We start from the raw sequence: 15670 nt of genomic DNA, 5'->3' as shown, positions 1-15670 counted from the left end.
GTCGATCTTCGAAGCCTCCACTGAAAAAAAAAAAAAAAAGAAATCATTTTGTTTTCATGTACTCGGAACCCAAACTAATTTAATGTGGGCAAACGTCCATTTTTGTTTTTATTTTTATTTTTGGATTATAGTTTTAGTGGCTTTGATTAATTTTTCAATATATATCATTGTAAATTTTAATTTATTTTAATTAAAGTTGGCTGGAGCTACATATATACATAGGTGAGAGTGGAACGAACTTGTTTTAACTTTTTGGTCATTTCGTTTTACTTTACATCAAACGTAATGAGAGCTATTCTATAATGATCACTAAGAAAATTGATTTTCTACATCATGCTAGTCTTTATATATGATTTTTTTAATAATGACCATACGTGAGATTGAACTCTTCAATATAATATTTTTCTTTTCTTCCTCACACTTTATTCCATGTACACTTGTGAAACTCTTAACATAATAAAAACCTTTTATCTCTTTGATATTTGTGGGGCATGTATCGAGTAGATATTATATATTTATCATTTATTGTATTGCTTCATCTTAGGTCATATTTCTTTGTTCAATGTGTCATTGAAAACAACTCAAGGTTTGTGTGATATCATAAGGAACCAAACTTTTTATTTGAACTTGTGATCAATTTGTGGATTTTTCGCACCTTGTTTCAACTTTGAGTATGAAATATCACTAGCCTATTATTTTCAAGTCATATACCACTATTGAAAGCACCAAAAGCCCAAAAAAGAATCTAGATAGTTTTCCAATCTCGTAGTTTTGTCTTTTTGCACCTATTTTGAAATTTGTAAAGGCATTTTCATCCTCTTAAAGATAGTTTGTTGTTGAAGTCAATCACAAGATATTCATGCTTCATAAATTTTTCAAAAATATTGTCTTCAAAATAGAACTTACATTGGTTATCCTTCCTTGTATTGGAGAAAAACATAAGTCTTGTTGGTGTTTGTTAGAGTAAAGAGTTTCTTAAGTTAAATTTAATTAATTAACTCACTTTTTCCTATTTTCACTTAAGCTAAACATAAGAATATTTTTTAGGAATTTAATAATTCTTTTATTTTATGCATGCATATTTTAAGGGTTTTATCTCTTTTATTAAGGATTGATCTTGTTGTAATAACTCATTCTCATTAATTCAAGTTGCATTTATTCTCTGAATTTCAATTGTTAGTGAACTTTCTTGTTTGAGGATTTTCTCTTGTTCATGGCAAATTATTTTTGTGTAGGTGAATATTGAGCTTGTGGGAATTCACGAGCTTGAATTCAATCATGGTTTTAGAGCTCCATACATGATGTTTCTTTTTTCTTTAACTTTGGAAAAAAAATCTCATAGAAAGGTTTTTTGTGCATCTTAGACAATTTATATCTCACAATCAAATCTAGAAGGTTTAAGATAGTCAAGATTGCCTTTTGTTTCACTAAAACTAGACATACAAGGTTGATTTTACAAGGGTTTGAATTTCAAGAGTTTTCTCTATTCCAGAGGGAGCCCAAAAATTCAAATTGCAAATAGACCTTCCATCACCTTTAGAGGGTCATTTCAGTAAATTTTGATATAAAATTTGACCTATTTCACTCACCTAATTATCTGGGAATAAGTGTACCCTCCTAGCCATACGGTCGCATGGGTATGAAGGCATGATTCTCAAAAAAAAAATTGCAAAGGAAAAATATATTTTTTGAGGCAATTGTCCTAATTATTTAATCACTAACCACTAGTGATTAGGATAAGAGTAGGTAAGTATCTTCCTATCGATCATGAAGGTAAGAATACCTATCATGATTACTATATATATATGTGCTACTACAATTTTTTTTTTGCCCTACTATTTTATGGGTGGTGGTGCGGGGGAAAGGTCTATTTTTGCTTCATCATGTAGAATCAAAATTTGCCACGGTAGAGATGGGTTGCTGGGGTATCAATATTCTCAGTATGGACCTCACTAACGAAGGTCTGGGTCTCATTTTGTACCTAGGTATGGATCTCTACCAACTGCTTAACCAATAGTGGGTACAAATAGTTAACCATCAAACACCTACCACTAGTCATCGGTGCTAGTTTTGCATATGGTGTTTTGGTCATATCTCGAGAAAGAAGAGACAATTTTTGGCAAATGAGATATCATCTAAAAAGCAATTCTAAGATGGATCTTTTTTTAATATATGTGGAATTTTCTTCTTTTTTTTGTTTGCTATGGCTTTCGCAATTAAAGTTAGAAGTTTTCTTTCTACCTTCCCAGGGGTAGAAGTTTTGCATTTAGCCTTGATTTTTTTTTATAGGTGTTGGAAATGTATTTCAGTGCTCTTTCCAAATATATATTCAATTTCATCAAATAATTTATTGTGTAGATAGAGATCAATCATTGTTGTATTTAACTTTTGTCCACTTTCCAACTATCAGGTGTGTGTGGGGGCTTGGGTTCTTGTATTATGAGGGTGTAATTATCACACTTGAAAGGAACATATGACCTACATTCTTATGTTGAGGTGGTTATGGCCCTATTTGGATGAGGTTCATCTTCAATTGGCTTGTCCATTTGAGGTCATGTAGTATCAGGATAGAATGGATGAAGTGATGGGGATAATTTCCCTGAATATTTCGTATAGTCTTTTGTTTCACCTTGACTATTGCACTACACCTTAAGCATGTGGACCATGTTTAAGACTCTCTTTGGAAACATCAACAAGTTCAAGGCTCTATGAACTAGGGTGCAATTGACTCCTTTGGCTCTTGATGCTTTTCCTACCATTGATGATTATATGATAAGGTTCATATCACTAAGATCGTTATTAGAAGGTGTTGGTGCTCCAAAGACATGTACAAATTACATCTATCTAATCTTTGTAGTCTTTATAAAATCTTTTTTTTTTTTTTTTTCCTCCACCATAGATACTCCAGGGGCACACCATAATGTGCCTTTTCTTGAGGTGTTTTTTATTCATATAACTCACGATGATCAGGTCAATATATCTTAGATAGACTCGCATGCTAGATCAAAGAACCATGTGCTGATAGCTTAAACATCTTAGAAGAAATAGGAGTAGAAATAGAAGCCACAAACCATAGAGACTAAGAAGGATTCTAGTTCTTAGTATACCTTTGGCACACATTATTCTAAGAGGGGGAATTCAAAGCAAGAAACACCCAATTATGCTTATTATATATGATGAGTCTTATTATTGTGAGAAGAATATAGATGGATATGCAATATAGGTTTCAAATTTGACAATATTCTAATGAAGAGATACAATAATATTTTATCTTCTTCTACTTCTTATATGTCTTCTTCTTCATCATCATTCTGAACAAGATGGACAAAATAGAGAAAAGGTTCATGCAATATGTGCAACCAATGGTACACACTCTTTTAGAGTGCTACTAGATTCAGGTGCTTCACACCATATGACATCTTCTTAATATTTATTCTCATTTTTTGAGGTTTCTCCAACCTTGCACATTTTGATGTGGAACAACACTATTGTCATTGTATGTAGGAAATGTTCTATTACATTAACAATGGTTTATTTGATGGTGTATTGTGTGTTCCATATTTTTCCTCTAATCTTCTCACAATCTTTCAAATGACTCACAATGAGACAGGGAAGACAGTTGAGGTCACATGAAATTCAATGTACATTAGAGGTAGTAAGACATGTAATATTGTTGCAACAAGGATGTTGATCATTTTTCTTACTTGTACTTTTTCTCTCATTTTGGTTCATCATATGTTGTGTTAAAGAATCATTCTCTCTCTTCATGGGAGCCTGTTGAGGTGAAGTTGGGTCACTTGAACTATCTCGTCCTCTTTCTGAAAGGGAATTCAATATGTAAAATACTATTAAAATATAAAATATAGATATAACTAAATAAAAATAATAATTAAATAATAATAAATTGGATTAAATATAATACATAAATAGTAATTAATAAGAAATTTGATAATAATATTATCTAATACATAAATAGAAAACATATATAATAAATAATAATGAGTAAGGATTAATATGTGAAAACAACATGTATTACCTTTCCTTCTAGATTGGTGAAGGGTGCTCCCCTTGATACCACAAACACATAATAGAAATAAAGAAATAACAACAATTGGCGAGAACAAAATAAGGGCTTCTTATTATCACCACAAATATGGAATTACAAAGTTTTGAAATACAATATGCAAACCCACATGGGCACCTTCCTTAAAATAATTTGCAACATATAGCTATGAACTATCACCTAGAGTTATTCTAGAAAATGTACAAGCATTCCTTAAATAGGCATTTTAAAACTGCCTGAGAAGTTTCTAGACATCAAATCCAAACCCTTGAGATCAACTAACTCTACAATTATATATAGAGTTGGCTTGATACACGCTTGATACTTATTTTGGAAATTTTGGTCATCCCAACTTTAGAAGGCCATAACTTTTGGACCATTCCTTTGATTGGCTATTATAACCACTTTTCAAAATCCTCGGCTTTTGATCTACAGGGCCCAACTAGTGTAAGCTCCAATCGACCCCATTTCAAAGCCCATCTGAGGCATCTACAGTCTTCAGTGGTGAGCCTGAAGTTTTTATACCAAAATTACAGACTAAAAATCTGCAATAAATCCATAAATACTCATGATATGGTACTAAGCCTTAACTAATAGGCTGATATATCCAAAATCAATGTCCACCTCTAAAATCAGGACATTTTGAGCTTGTATGTTTGACTTACTAAGTAACAAGCCTCCAGAAACATCAACTCTGCACTGAGACAACCCTTATTCAAGAAATAAAAAGGAATTATTTTTGGGTGATTTAAGATGCTCTTACACCCAGGATGCTCCTACATCATAGACGGTGAAGATATAATAATACAACTGACTTTTTTAATGTTCGACTTGGATATTAGCTTAATCCCAACAAGAAGTAAACATATACATCAAGGTAAGATCTTAGTCTAAAGATGGAAGATCGTGAATATTAAAAAGGATGGCATCCAAGCAGTCATTGATAGATACACTATAAATTGTATATAATGAAGCTTATCTATGACAATAAATGATTTAATGTCATAATCCATTATTAGTGATCAATAATAAAAATTTACATAACATTGATATCACCTCCAAGAATGGAGATATACAAAGTATGCATATTATCCCCAAGTCTATAGTTTGATGAATCATGAGGTTGTATATAATATCAAGAGATTCATATCACCAATTTGAGGAGTGTTTGATCTTCCATCAATCAAGAGAGTTCAATAAAAATATTTATTGTATTTGGGACTAAGAGCAAACAAAGTATTATCAAGGAGAAAGAAAACTCTATATTGTCACCCATATGGATGTTAACTAATCATATTAGCTAGGAAAATGAGTTGCAATGTCAAATGGTTCAACCAATAATTAATAGTGCAACAAAAAGTTTATAATTAAGGATTCAATGAAGAGATGCCACCATTCTCATATGATATATGAGAGATATTGCCACTTTTACAAAGCATTCATCCCAATTCAGTTTATTATTCAAATATTTTAATTTTGCAACTTCAAGTGGAGTTATCAGCTACTAAATTAATAAACCACATTGCATAGTCATAAAGAATCCATTTATAACAACAATTACATCATTGCATGAATATTGAGACAAAATCATAAACACTGATAAGTACAGAGAATTTCCATTGCAAGGAACTCTTTAGAAAAGTAAAAACCCTAAGGTAGATATTCATAAGACATCATCCAAGTCAACAAAATAGACAATAGAAAACAAGAAATAAGAGATATTGAAGACAATGATAAAAAAACAAAGATCAAGAACTAAGTTACAATTACAAACATAGTCAACGATGAACACATATACATAGAATTAATTTATAAGAATTTATTCCAAATTGATATTCTAGGCAATGGCAAGTGGTTTAGGGAGAGAATCAAATTTCAAAGAGAACTAAATTACAAAACTAACCTATATCACAAAAAGTAGAAAATTAAATAACAATGTAAATTTATCGAGGGAATATACAGTACCATATTTAAAGACAACCAGAGGTATGCATCTTTTGGTATTAATATATAAATAAAAAGTAAACAAAATTTTAATTTTAGAGATATTACCAATCAAGGAATCTTAGTTATACTTGAGATGAGTACTTTATAGTTCTCATAGAAACCAAGTAGATATTGGTAGAGAACATTAATTATGAATGTCAAGTTTGTCGTGAGAGAACTCACATAGATCAAAGGGCATTCTTTGTGAATACCAAGATTCTACATTGGAATCCATAGTGATATTTATGGAAAATCTATTAGAGGCAATATTTATTGTAGTGGTTAATTATATACATACATCAGAGACAAGAGGCTTGATTAGAGGTGGGATCTCTACCAAGTACTTATTTTTAATGAGGTCACTTGTTAATAGAGATCCCAGAGGCCTTATAAGAACATTCTCAATGTCATGGTTACCTAATTTAGAGTTATTCTCATTAGAGAATTAGGAAATCTAAGTAGAATCTCTTTCTAATGGTTAGATGGAGATAGTATGAGAACTAGAACTTAGATGATTTAATGATTATTTATCTTACTAATCACTAATAATTGTTATATTTATCTCTATGATCTACTAACTCTTTTTTATAATTTTTAGTGTTAAATAATCAATCTAGAAGTAGATACATTACATTAACCTCTGTGTTGTTCTTGAAACTAGTGTTGTGTCATCGAAACCTCTATCTCATATTGTGTTTACATTTTTTCAATTAGATTCCTCTTCATCTTTGTATGACATTGTAGATCCATACATTGAGTCACATAGTATAGTTGTTGAGGACATATTAGAGAAAATTCATCTCCTCTTAGATGATGGATTCAATGCATTGTTATTCCACCTTAATTAGATATTCCATTATAGGTTTCTCATACATTATCCTTAAAGCATCATCTAGGTCTTCCAGTTTCAGTTTACATTCTAGGATTTCCTCTTCTTTTCTATTGAGTTTGTTTCTTCTTTATTGGAGCCACATTTCTCTAATCACTAGCATCAGGGATATATCATTATGAGGGGCTTTTCATGTAGGAGCATTTTTAGTTATTGGAAATATTGTATCACCCAAAAATATTTCCTTTCAGGTTGTTTGCTTGTTTCCTATTCTAGTAGATCAGTTTCATGTTATTTTAGGTAGTGATCAATATAGTCAGCTCATTATATTATGTGATCTTCATGGCATGGTCTAGACATCATGATGATCATATGTTTAGACTTGCAGGTGATTTCAATATTTTTGGATAAATTTAGTTTGGTCCTATATTAGCTTTCCTATTCTAATGGCTAAGGTGGAAAGATTTTTCTTATCGTGGAGCTTCTTCACATGAAATGTTAATCGGTGTTTTATTCTATGTTATTATATGTGTGGTCAAACCTCTTGTGTGTTTGTGTGTCATAATGTATCTTTTTGGGGTGTTCTTAAGGACTTGGGTCCTAACCTAATTTCTTTATCTTGGATATTATTAATCATATAAGACAACTTATCATTAGTGATATTGTACTTAAGTAGCATAGTTGTTATTATTTAGGAATATGGAGAAGATAGGGGATATCTTGGAGACTAGTATCTACTTTTGTAAATAATCGAGCATGTATTCCTAGAATATAAGACTATATATGAATAGGCCAATTAGATGTAAATTTATGGTTCTTTGTTAATGTTATTATTGGTTTAGCTGGCTCAATCTATTATTTAGTACCAATTGTTGTTGATTTGTGTTGTGTTGACTCTAGCTACAAAGTTGGACATATCCTTGGGTGATTTATCCTTCCTTGACTGTGTTGAGTGGTATTAGAGAAGAGATTTGTTTTTGTGATTGCATATTCATTATCCTAAGCTTACGAAGTTATAGATTTTTTTTTTGTGAGGTGGAAGAACCATGGATCTAACCTACATCATCAATCTACTTGTGCAAGGTGGTTAGGAAGGGATTTTTTATTGAATATTTTGTGATAAAGATGGTGGGACCCAACTGGTCAAAGCTTTGACCTTGTGGAGTCACAAATCCATTTTTTATGAGGTGGTAGAAAAAGGATTTGACTCACAATTATAGAGGACTCACACAAGAGAACTTAAAAATAATTCTTAATTTGTATGAGTTACTTGGTGTGGTCAATGTTCTTGAGTTGTTGATTGTTGTTCCTTGGTAGCCCCAACTGGTGATGTAATTGAGAATGCTATGAATGTATGTAAAAGAGTCAGATGAGTTGTTATGTTGTCATTAATTTCAAGTCTTAACTGATTAGACATTGTGCTAATTCAGTAGAGTGGAAGAGGATTTGATTGATGAATAGGATTTGAAGAAAGTATGTTGATGAATGAAGTTGAGTTGTATGGAATTTAATGAGAACTTGAATGAGTTGGACAATGATAATGTAATGTTGGTTTGATTGCTCTACAATCATGTAATATTGTAATGTAATGATTTATTCAAGCTACTTCAAGTGAAAAGGTTAAAAGGAAGACAATATTCACCAAGTGACTACAATTGTCACTAAGCAGTTGACAAAGAAAGTTAAAGTTTAGTTTTAATCAAGAAAGTTTATAGTTAATTGAGTGATGTGTTACCTGAGTAAAATTTTATGTTCGTTGAGTAACAAGAAGAAGAAAAAGTTGAGAAAGATGGAATCTAAGGTCAACTTTTGGTAAAAATAAAGAATGTTTGAAAAGTTTGAAGGCTAAAGTCAAACTTTGTTACAAGATCTATAGTTGGAGAAATACAATGAAGATATGATGATGGAGATTAAAGAAGGTTAAGGATAAAAAAAAAGTTATATTTTCTAAATGACTAGTTGTAATGAATATGAGATCGACGATTGCGGTTAAGCAGAAAAATCTTGAAGAATATGGAAGCAAAGAGACTACTATTTAAAGAGATGTTGGAACAAGTTTTTGGTTGTTGATTAAGTTGTTGAATGGATGCAAATTGCTAGAGAACAACAATCTGAAAGAAGTAAGCTGTATCGAGAAGAGTGGAGAAAAGATAAAAGTAAAGTGCAAAGTAAAGTGAAAGAGAGAAGGAGTGAATCAACAAGACAAAGGTTACAAGAAAGAGATCAGAAAGAGACTGAGTAGAATAGGGATCAAGTAGAACAAAGAATAAGAAAGGTATTACTAAACCTAACAAATCATTTGACCCGTTACTTTCTAATCATTGTAGAAAATAATATCTTAATTGAGTGGACCTAACAAGTTTGTGAAATCCTATATGGTAACATCGATTAGTGATGTTTGTAATTCCTTTAGAGCAAGGCATTCTTTAGATAGGATCAATGAGTGATAAGATATAGATGATCTTTTGGTATAAATCCTCTAACCAAGTCACATTAACAATGTGTATGTAAAACTTTAACAAGGTTGGCTCCTACTAGAACTTGCTTCAGAAGAGTGAATTTTTTTGGTTGTCAATTGTAGGTGGTTTTTCCCTTTGCAAGGTTTCCATTAAAAAGCTTGGTGTCAAATGAGTGATTGTTGTTATGTTACAAGTTTATTTTTATTATATTTACTTTTTACTACAACTCAGTAACAACTCGGTAACAATAATGTTATAATTTTGATAGTTGGTAATAATAGAAACAATGAGTTAACAGTTTGATGAAAATTTATTATAAGAGTTACTTACAAAGTTGAATGAGATCACCGAGTAAATTCTTTTGAAGTTTATGAGTTTTATTGGTAGGATAATTGGATATAACTAATTCATCCCCCAATTATATATTAATTCGTATCAAAGCATAGTTCTTGGAGAAACAAGTTTAAAGGAACTTGAGCTAAAGAGCAAAAGATGTATAAGAGATAGGTAACAAAGCTGAATAGGGAGAAATTTTCTTCATGGAAAGACAAGATGAAGCTACATCTATCTGGAATTAGAGATAATGTTACACATTGATTGGGTAATAAATACTCTCCACCTATTGCTCCTATGACTATGGAACAAATGAATGAGAAGAGGAATCATAATAGCCTGATGATTGAGATTGTATATGCTCTTAATGATGTTGAGTTTGATGATATCAAGAACTGCACTAATGTTAAACAAATGTGAGACAAATTGGCACTTGCACATGGTGGAGATCCAAATATGTTGATAGCTAAAGTAGAATGTCTTAGAGGCAAGTATGATGAGATGGGAATGAAAGAAGGTGAGAATGTTGCACACCATGTGAGCCAAATCAAGTAGGTTATGAGTGTAATCAGAACTGCTGGAGGTATTATCAGTTAAAATTGTAAGTAAAGTTCTTAGAACTCTTCTACCTATCTATGCTAGAAAATTCTCTACAATTCAAGAGGTTAGAGCTACGACTTGTAATGTCTTGATACTTGATAGTTTAGTTGGTTGGTTAACTATATTTGAATTGAGAAATTATGATAACAATATGGTTTCACTTGGAAATGCTTTTAAGTCTTCACTAACCATTGAAAATTCAAAGAAAGAGAAGAAAAATAATAATGGAAGTGAGTCTAAATCTGAAGTTGATCTAGATGAAATCGAAGCATTACTTGCAAGAAGGTTACCAAGAGATAAAGGTAAGTTTCCCCTAATTTGTTTTAAGTACAATGAAGTCATTTTTTTATTTCTAAGTGTCCTAATAGAAGAAAAAGTGATAGAAATGAAAAGAAATACTACAAGTATAGGAAGAACAAGGACTACAAAGACAAAGGAAAGAAATCATGCTACATTGTTGAAGAAGAGCACACCGAGTCCAATACTAATACATAGAATGAAGTAGTTGAGATGGTATATGTTGCTATCAAGGAAGATCCCAATGTAGAAAACTATGAGAATGAAATTGCCCTTTTTTCACATGTGAGCAAGACTAATAAATGAATTATAGATAGTGGATGCTCACATCACATGACTGGTGACATAAGTATGTTTGAAAAATTTGAAGAAATTGATGATGGTGGAAATGTTAAGTTGGTTAATGATGTTCCACATCTAGTGAAAGAAAAATGATCACTAATGTTGAATGATAAAATTAGATGTGATGATGCTTGCTAGGTAGAAGGACTAAAGTATACTCTTTTGAGTGTTGCTCAATTGAATAATTTAGGTCACAAGTTGGAGTTTCAGAACATAAAAGTCAACATCTTTGATGATGAAGGAAATTTAATTGGAACTAGGATGCAAACTAAAGGTAACTTGTTTTTATCTTGATCCTACTGTTGAGACATGTTTATTTGCAAAATTTAAGGATGTATGGTTGTGGCATAAGAGGCCATGTCATGTAAATTTTGAGAACATGATGAAAGTTAGTAGAAAGAAAAGAGTTAGAGGCTTATCAAATTTGCAAATACTTGATTATTCTATGTACAAATAATGTCACCTCGGTATGGTGACAAAGTCAAGATTTTCAAGCAAGACATACACTTCTAATGATGTTTTAGAAGTACTGTATATCGACTTGCATGGACTAATTGGGATAGAAAGTTATTATAGTGATAAACATTTCATCTTGTTTGTTGGAGACTATTACAGAATGATGATTGTCATGTTCATGAAATTGAAATGAATCACATACTTTTGATATGTTCAACTGGTATAAGGTTAGAGTTGAGAAATAATTTAGTAAACAATTGAAATTTTTAAGATCTGGTAGAGGTGGTGAGTATATGTCTATTTAATTCACTAATTTTTTTAGTGAGCATGGTATTAAGAGACAATTATTTGCATCAAGGACACCACAACAAATGGAATTGGTGAGAGAAGAAATAGATCAATTATGGATTGTGCAAGGACATTGATGATTAAAAAGATGTTGTACAAATTTTCTGGAGAGAAGTTGTTATCATTGTTGTTTATACTCTCAACAAAGTTTAGTTGAAGAAAGGAACAAACAAAACACCCTATGAACTCTGATATGGTCATACACCTAATGTATGTTATTTAAAAACATTTGGAAGTAGGTGTTACATTCATAAGGATGCAAGGAATGGTAAATTTGATTCAAAAGGAGATGAAGTTATATTCCTTGGTTATTAATCCAAGAGCAAACCTTATAAATTTTTCAACAAAGCTACTAACAAAATGATTGAAAGTGCAAATGTGAGGATTGATGATTTTGTAGATAAGAACGATGTGGAAAGAAATAAGGAACCCAAAGATTACAACAAGATTGTGTATGTGTATGAACAGGCACTAAACACATTACTTGAGTTACAACAAAGATCTACCGAGCATTAGACAATGTTACCTGAGTTAGGGGTTGCCTTATCTGAGCACCAAACAATAAAATTCGAGGAGGAAATTAAGCTACTACAGAGTGAAGAAAATGTTGAAAATCATAGATCTAAACCTATATTAGCCAAATATGTGAGAAAGACTCACTTGCCTAAATAAATCATTAGAGACAAAAGCATTGGAGTGTTGACAAGAAGTAAATTAAGAGTCAGTACCTATTTGATAGTTGATTTTGAACCTAGAATAGTTAAGGCTCTTCTTGAAAATGAAGATTGGATAAATGTTATGAATGATGATACTGATTAGATACATAAGAAAATACATGGATGTTAGTACCAAGATCTCCAGACAAGAATGTGATAGGAAGAAAATGAATTTTGTGAATAAGCTAAATGAAAATGAAGAAGTGGTGAGAATCAAAGCAAGACTAGTTTGCAAAGGCTATGCACAAGAAGAAGGAATAGATTATGGTAAAACTTTTGCACCTGTGGCAAGATTGGAAGGTGTAAGAACATTGTTGGCTTATGATACCTACAAGAAGTTCAAAGTATATCAAATGGATAACAAATATGCATTTTTGAATGGAATACTTGAAGAAGAAGTATACATAGAACAACTAGAAGGATTTATTAAACCTGGTCAGAGGAACATAGTTTGCAAATTGAACAAGGCATTGTATGGACTAAAACAAGCACCAAGAGCATGGTATGAAAGGTTGCATTCTTATTTGATTAAGATTGGATTTGCTAGAACAAGTGAGAATACTTATATGTTTTTGAAATGTGAATCTGAAAGTATGGTGTTGATTGTTGAAATATCTGTGGATGACATTATATTTGGAGGAACTGACTTGTTATGTAAGACATTTATTGATCAAATGAGTAAGGAATTTGAGATGTCTATGTTTGGTGAGATCAAATTTTTCATTGGCCTACAAGTTCATCAAAAAAATAATGGTGTAGATATGACTCAATCTAAGTATGCAAAGTAAATCTTGAAAAATTCTTGAATGAATGAATCTAGACTATTTGGTACACCTATTGTAACTAGAGTAAAATTATCAAAGGATGACACTGCTATAGAGGTAAATGAAACATAATACATATTAATGCTTGGGAAATTATAGTATGTTGTACATAGTAGGCCAAATATTGCACATGTTGTTGCTATAGTTGCAAGGTTTTCATCCATTCCGAAGGAAACACACATGAGTGTTGTGAAGAGGATATTTAGATATCTTAAAGGAACTAAAGATTTTGTACTATGGTATAAACAAGTGGATGAATTTTCTCTTAAAGTATATATTGATGTTTTTGAGTATCTAAGAGGTAAATTAGGGATACTTCCCCTATCCAAAATTCACTAAGAGAAGATGTTATCTTTTTGGAGTTGATGCAAGAGTTCACTCTTTAGTCAAGTTGTTTCCTCAAGTTGTGAAGATGATTGTGATGAAATTGATGTAAAAATTACATGCAAGGTACAAGAAAAACTACATGGTTTTATAAAATTCACAGTGGAACTTATAATTACCTTTGGCATTACTTTCAAAGTGAGAGAGAATCAGTAAGTAGGATTAAGTCAAAGGGGAAAAAGTAAATGACTAAGATGGAGAGAATATGTATGAGATAAAGAGAATCAATAAGGATGGATATGTAAACAAGTAAGCGAATTAGAAAGATTGTTGTCAAAGTAAATGGTGATGTTGAATAGAAGATGATCATATCCGAAGGGGGAGAAATATTGAAGAAAATTTGTTGCAAAAAATCACAATGAGAACCTAGAGCTGAAAAGTTTTGTATTGTTGTCAACGCATACATTTGATTATTTATGCAATGGTTTGTAGTGTAAAATCGCAGATTATGTTTTTTCATAAATGCTAAAGGGGGAAATTATTAGCCCCAACTGATGATATAACTAAGAATGCTATGAATGTATGTAAAAGAGTCATATCAATTGTTATGTTGTCATTGATGTAAAGTCTTAGTTTAATAGACATTATGATAATTTAGTTGAGTGCCATATCATTTGATTGATGAATAGGATTGGAAGAAAGTATGTTGATGATAGAAGTTAAGTTGTATGATATTCAATGGGCACTTAAATGAGTTGGATAGTGATAATGTAATGTTGGTATGATTATTTTACACTCGTGTAATATTGCAATATAATGAGCTATACAAGCTACACCGAGTTATAAGGTTAAAGTGTTGGCAGTGTGCTAGTGTCCCTTGCAGGATTCGTGACATGGCTTAACCACCTTCTATGGTTCTATAAGACTATTGGTTGTATCGGGCATTGATAGGTTGATATTTTGGTACAATGACAACCCTGGACTTTCAAACAATTGGTATCAGAGCTTGGTCATAGGTTTGAATTTCATAGGCCATGGCGCGTGATGCTGGGAGGAGGATTGTTGGCAATGGGCCAATTTCCCTCATAGGATTTGTGACACGTCTTAACTGCCTCCTATGGTTCTATAAGACTATTGGTTGTATCAGGTATTGATAGGTCTATCTTTTGATGCAATAAAAATCCTAACCTTTCTAACATAAAGAAGGAAGATAATGTTCACTGAGTGACTACAGTTGTCACCAAGTAGTTGACAAAGAAAGTTAAAGTTCAGTGTTAACTAAGCAAGTTTAGTATTAACCAAGTTATGTATTACCCAAGTGAAATGTTATCTTCACCAAGTAACAACAAGAAGAACATGTTTAGAAAGATGGAATCTAAGGGCAACTTTTGGTAAAAATAAAGAATCTTTGGGAAGTTCAAAGGCTAAAGTCAAACTCCATTACAAGATCTACAGTTGGAGAAATACGATGAAGATTTGATGATGTAGATTGAAGAAGGCTAAGGATGAGCACAAAATTCTATTTTGTAAATGAATATATGTAATGAATCTAAGATCAATGATTGTGGTTAAACAGAAAAACCTAGAAGAATATGGAAGCAAAGAGACTAGTATTTAAGGAGATGTTGGAACAAGTTTTTGGTTGTTGATTAAGTTGTTGAATGGATGCAAATTGCTGAAGAAGAAAAGGTTAAAAGAAGAAAGTTGAACTAAGAAGAGTAGAGAGGATATCAAAGTAGAGTTAGGTGTAAAGTGAAAGAGAGGAGTGAATCAACAAGACAGAGGTAAGAAGAAAGAGATCAAAAAGAGATCAAGTAGAATAGAGATCTAAACAAGCAAGGTACTGCTAAACCTAAAAAAACATTTGAATTTTTACTTTCTAATCATTGTAGAATAAAAATCTCTTAATAGAGTGGAACTAACAATTTTATGAAATACTATATGGTAACATTAATTAGTGAATTTTGTAAGTCCTTTAGAGCAGACCACTCTTTAGATAGGATCAAGGAGTGATAAGGTCTAGATGATCTTTTGGTGTAAATCCTCTAACTTGGTTATATTAACAATGTGCATGTAAACTTTTGATAAGGGTG

This window comes from Cupressus sempervirens, chromosome 5 (assembly GCF_028749045.1).
Source record: "Cupressus sempervirens isolate cs-2001-9-10 chromosome 5, ASM2874904v1, whole genome shotgun sequence".
Lineage (NCBI taxonomy): Eukaryota > Viridiplantae > Streptophyta > Pinopsida > Cupressales > Cupressaceae > Cupressus > Cupressus sempervirens.
This window is presented reverse-complemented; position numbering follows the sequence as displayed.